The following is a 6,108-nucleotide window of genomic DNA, read 5'->3' on the forward strand; positions in this document are numbered from 1 at the left end:
TGTGTGAAATATGTCATTATTACCAATTTTTCAAAAAGTTATTTGGTAGTCGTATTTATTTTATAATATAATCTTCAAAAATTGTCAATTCTAAAAAATATTATAATTTAAAGGAATATTCTAGTCTAGAAGGCGAATTTTTATGCTATTTTTGCGAATTTAAAAAAAATATAAGATAAAATTTTTTGGGACAGGTTTTTTTGTACATATTTATACATATTTGAAGAATTTCAGAATTTTTTTATTAAAAGATAATTAGTAAAATATATAAAAAAGCCTATCAGAGCCTACATTAGCTGTTCGGATGTACAGAAAACACTATTCTTGTGTGAAATGTAACAAAATGAATCAAATATAAACATTTTGATTTGAAGATAGTGATTCCCGACAACTTAACTCGTTCTTTATCCAAATGCCAAATTAACTATGTAATGAATTATATATAATTATACAAAGGATTATCAAAAATTATTAACTTATACAATAATAATATAAAAATTTATATAAAATAAAATAAAATCGGAGTCAAATACATTGTCATCTTGGAATTTGCGTTACTTATGTAATTTAGATTTATATTTTATATTGATAAGGATTCAAATTGAAGGGTCAAACATTTATATTTGATTTGTTTTGTTCCACATGAGAATAAAGTGTTTTTTGTGCATCCGAACAGCTTATGTAGATTCTAATGGGCTTTTTTTATATTTTTTATTGATAGATTCTTTCGAGCCTCATTTTATATATTTGTTTAAAAAATAATTGTTAATATACGCTGTATAAAATATTAAGTAACATCATGAAAAATAAGACTCTATGGCTGTCATGATTCCAGCTCTTTTGCTCATTTGAAACAAAAGAACTAAAGAAATTCTTAATTAGTATGAATTTGGCTGTAGCAGGTACGAAGAAAAAATATTAATAATTTAAAAAATGTCATATCGAAAATTAAATTTCGATTTTTGCCTTTTTTTTCACCAAAATGATTGTAAAAATTACAAAAATATATATTTCAATTTGATTGTAGCATGGGCTATAGCCATATATGTGCTGAAAATATGTGTACATATTTTCCCGACTCGATTGGTCAACTGGTTTTCGAGATGAGAGCCAATTTAAAAAATATGGTTTCGAGAACATGGTTTTTTGTACTGTTATATAGAGATAGCTAGAATCCTCTTTTTTTCCTATGTTCTGTTGTCGGAAACCGTTAAATGTGTTACAACATTTCCAGCTTCTTCATTTTTCTCATCACTAAATTCTTTTGAAATAAGAAAGTTGATATCTTTCGAACTTCGCAATTTTTTTTTACCCGTTAGACTAAAATATCCCCTAAATGAAAATCGTATACCTACTATTGATATGATAAATATAATCATAAGAATAAGAATGGGAGATTACAATGTATTCTGATGTTACACTGTGAAACTGAACTGCATTCCAACAAGTATTTTACACAGTGTAATGTTCTGTATCCTAGCTGGAAAACAGCCATGTCATTTCTTTATTGAAAGGTATCTAATATCGATTTGTAATTGAAACGATTTTATTTCTTTGCCAGAATGAAATAAAAGGTCTCACATAAGTGGTCTTACATATAAATATCCGAATGTAATTTTGAAACCTTTTATTGAGGTATTCCTAGAAAAAAAATAATAAAAATGTAAAACTTTGGTATTCGTGAAATGATATAAAATGGCGACACAATTGAACACAACATTTTAACTGTGTATGATTGTATTGATTTGTGTCATAATTAGAAAACATAGAACCGTGCACTGTGTTACACAGTATCGTGTAAGTTACTGAAAAGTACATATTATCAGGCATTCTTAAATATAGGTTCAATATATTTATCATAATTGTTGCGAAATGCAATGAAATAATCTTGTAATATATTGTTATGTTCGCATTCCAATTTGGATGATATTAATTAAAAAGAGTACAAACTAGTTTATTATAGTTAAAAGTTCCTATTTGCGCGTACGAAGAGTCATAGTAAAGTCACATGACAATATATGTATATATATATATATATGATTGTACTAATTTATCGATTCCAAAACAGATTATAGTTTTATACTATACAATCTTTTACTTAATATTCTTTTATTTAAAGCTTTTAATTTTTATTCAAAACTTTTTCTTTTATTCGGAGCTTTTAGTTTTTCACTCTTTTATAATTTATAAAATACGGAATAAGAACTCGCGATCATTGACGAATCGATCACTATACAGAACCAAAGTAAAGCGACGTAATAATAATATATGATTTTAAATTTTAAACTAAATTTTTTTACATAGAAATTGTATAGCTATAGAAGACTAAAAAAAGTGTTTACTTTCATTTGCATACTTTCATTTGTTTTCCATAGTATGTATTATTAGATTTCTGATTTTTACTACATGTACTAGTGCTAATTTAGCTTATAGTGAAAAACAATATTTGTCTAGATAACACAAAAGTCTAAAAGATATCGTAAAGATACAAAAGTTTTTTTAAATAAATATTTTAATGTTTTGTGTTGTCTGGACAATCAAAATATTTTTTACATTGCACACGATTTGTATTATTTTAATAGATTTTTGTACACATACAGCACATGATGTAAGAAGTTTATGAAAATCAAATATATCTCGTTAAATCTTTTTCGAATGTTTCTAGGTAACACAACAAAACTTGTTCATTGCAAGTATTTACTTGGCACAGTGAGAGCGTCGAGTCGAAATAGTATCCCCCAGACAGTACCTGTCTATAATACTCGACATATGTATTCGTATAACAGCAGGTCGCTGCCGCCACTATCGGGGCTAGAATCGGAGCGTGTACTTCGACGATCAGCTGTCGCGATTGTTTACATTTGTCGGCCGAGTGCCGGCTTGTGGTGGGGTTGAGAGTTGAGACCATCGTCCAGTTTCTTTCGGTCTGTCGCGTCGTGCGGTTCACGTAATCTACGAGTGCTTATCGTGCCTTATCGTCGCGCTGTCGCGCGGTATCGAACAAATGCCAGCGCGCACTTTTCTGTGTTTTCCAGAATTGGGTAAGCTTGTAACCCGCTGACGCGACTATAAGTCATAGCGAGTATATAAAGAGGGCACGTATCTATAATAAAATATTTCTTGAAGATATTTATCTAACGAGTATTATATAGCGAGTAAAAATATAATGTTTTAAATTAATATCTGAGCTAATACGCCGGTTAATATATATATATATATGTATATATATGTGTATATATATTTATGGCAGGATGATTAAAAAACGATTGTTGCTACAATGATAAGTTTATATTATTATATTCTTATAATGTTATGCTGATCTAATATTTTTATTTTTATATCATTTGATAATTTAATGCATTTGTGCCATTTCTATATTAACTTTATATATGCACGTATATTCGTCTTCAAACGGGTTTGTTTCTAAGATCGGATATAACATATAATAGCCTATTTAAATAGATAAAGAAATTGCTATCGTAAATGGCTTCAGCAATTGACTGTTAAATTGTACCGCTATTTGAATGTTGAAATCATTTTAGGTAGAAATTGAAGTAGAATCAATGATATGGAAATTTTTGTATATTTGGTGTAGAAAAAAATTCAGTAAATCATTAAGGAAGATGTTTTACTATATGATATTTTACTATAAGACGAAACTTTAGAGCAACACAGATCTATTTTTATTGCTTGTCTTTTAACATTGACAGCTCTGAGACGTTCGTGAATGTTCTTGTATCTATGATAAAAATATAATGTTTTTTTTTGTTATGGATGCAGACATTACAAGATTTTTTTAAGTACGAGTGCTTATGTTATGAATTTTTTTATGAATTTTTACATAAATGTACGTATATTTAATCGTACAAAATTTACTCATTGATAAAAATGATAATAATAGATTAATATTTATAATAATAGATTAATATTTATATAATCTTTCAAAAAATTGATATATTTACAAATATATATAAACAAAGTTTAAATACATAAACAAAGTTTTAGGTATAAGCGACTGAAATAAAATTTTCAAAACGATTGAGTGATGGAAATCTGAGATGATGCACAGGAATCACGGCTCACAATGCGGGAACTTATCTCAGATCTCTCAAACTTCAAACAATTGGCTCTATTTTGCTCGGATTTCCTCTCGTGCTTCTCGTGAGACGCGGAGCGCGCTTTTCGACGGATACTTGAGGGCCTTGCTAGACGCACTTTGAACGCGGACGAATAGTCGAGCTTGGCTCCGGGTGCCGCGGCTCGAGCCACCGAAATGGTGTCAGACACCGAGTGTAAATAACCTTATGAACGTAAGAATAGACGTACGAGAGACGAATCGGGTTTATGTATCTCTTGTGCGCTAGAGAAAATTCACGGCGATCGTGTGACAGGAATCCGATTTCAAACCGGCGCGGTTTTAACTTCGTATTGGCTTCAGGCACTTTGTCTTTCATAATAAATTGTGTAATAAATAACAATTTCTTTGTTTTTCTTTTTTTTTTTAAAACAAAACGATATATCGAGCTCGAACGAAAATTCAGTTTGAAATTGCGACGTCGCGGTTTCAAGTTTATGGACCATAAAAGTTGTTTACTGTAAACTCGAGTCTGCTTACGCTGTGTGAAGACCTGTCGTTGAATTCCGTACAAATACGAGTTTTAATTTGTGCGATATGCAATACATCGATTCTGCCATCTATTTTATTTTCGTATTCAGCTGCGGTAGTGTTAATCTTTAAGCTTGTCTACGAATCTTGCTTGATCTCGCATGAGCCAAGTCAAGTAATTGGCGAGACGCCTTTGATTATACAGAGGTTTGTCTAATCAAGCTAAATGAAACTCGAATTTAGGTACAGGATAGCTTAAAAATTGTGGCAGTTTTCCCAGTAATTAATATTAAATTTTCATCGGATCATAAATGATGTTGATATGCGTACCATCTGTTTCTGCGTAACGTTAAATTTGGTAAACTGAATTCTTCGTTTTACATTGCCCTCTGAAAGACATTTTTGAAAGATAACAAATCAAAGGCAGATAAGATTATCTCTTAGAAAAGACGCAATAATTATGCTTTTATCAAAATATAGCGAGAAACCTATGTATTTTTTTCTAATTCTGTGATTTACTGAATTTTTAAGATTAGAAAACACAAATCTCTACATTGATAATTTCAATTTTAGGTAAGAATAAATAACCTAATAATAATAATAATATAATTTAATGTCGACTGCAACAGCTATTTGTGATAATAATTCCTTATTGAAACAGTGAAGTGTAATGTGTATGTTGTATCTTATCTTCTTGATCAGTTTCGAGGAATAGTTCCTCATGGTATTATTTGTGAAGAACACATATTTCCGCCACAGAAAGCCCGAGAAGCGGGTTGATTCTGTGTACCGAGCGTACATAAAAAGCTGCATATATCTTGTATAAATAGCATCGGGGCATGTGAAGCAACGTATACGTAGGGATCGGCGAACAACGAGCTCGTTCTACAGTCGGCTGGCGAAATATCGCGAATAGTACAAATATACAAAGGCGTTATACCTGGGAGTGCGTATCTGCATCGAGTCTATATGTGAGATTGTTACCGTAACAGCAGTCATTGGAAAAGTCTTTCATCTTCGCTTGACTGCAGTGCCAAGCCAGTCACTTTATGCACGAGTCGGATATACTATAAATAAAGCGCCTGATATCGATTTTCCGTATGTCGAAGGGTGACAGAAGGGTCGCAGAAATTGTGATCAATATTGATTACATAGTCAAGTGATTACCTTGGCACATACTCGTCGTATTTATCATTTAACGACTACGATATTAGGATTTGCGCCAAGACGTACAGGGTAATTTCTCGCAAAGTAATTTAGAATTTAGCAATTTCGAAGAATAATTTAAAATCCAATAATAATTTGGAAGAATAATCTGGAATAAATTTTCCTTAAAAGAACATTGAGAGAAAGAGAGACAACATTTATTTGACACTTTCAGTTTAATATTAAATATTAGGTGTAGTAAAAAGAAATCCATATTTTTCCATTCAATTTCATGCAAAATAAATGGATTTCTTTTTACTTACACCTAATATCTTTGTAATATTACTAATATCTTT

This window comes from Atta cephalotes (assembly GCF_000143395.1).
Source record: "Atta cephalotes unplaced genomic scaffold scaffold00009, whole genome shotgun sequence".
Lineage (NCBI taxonomy): Eukaryota > Metazoa > Arthropoda > Insecta > Hymenoptera > Formicidae > Atta > Atta cephalotes.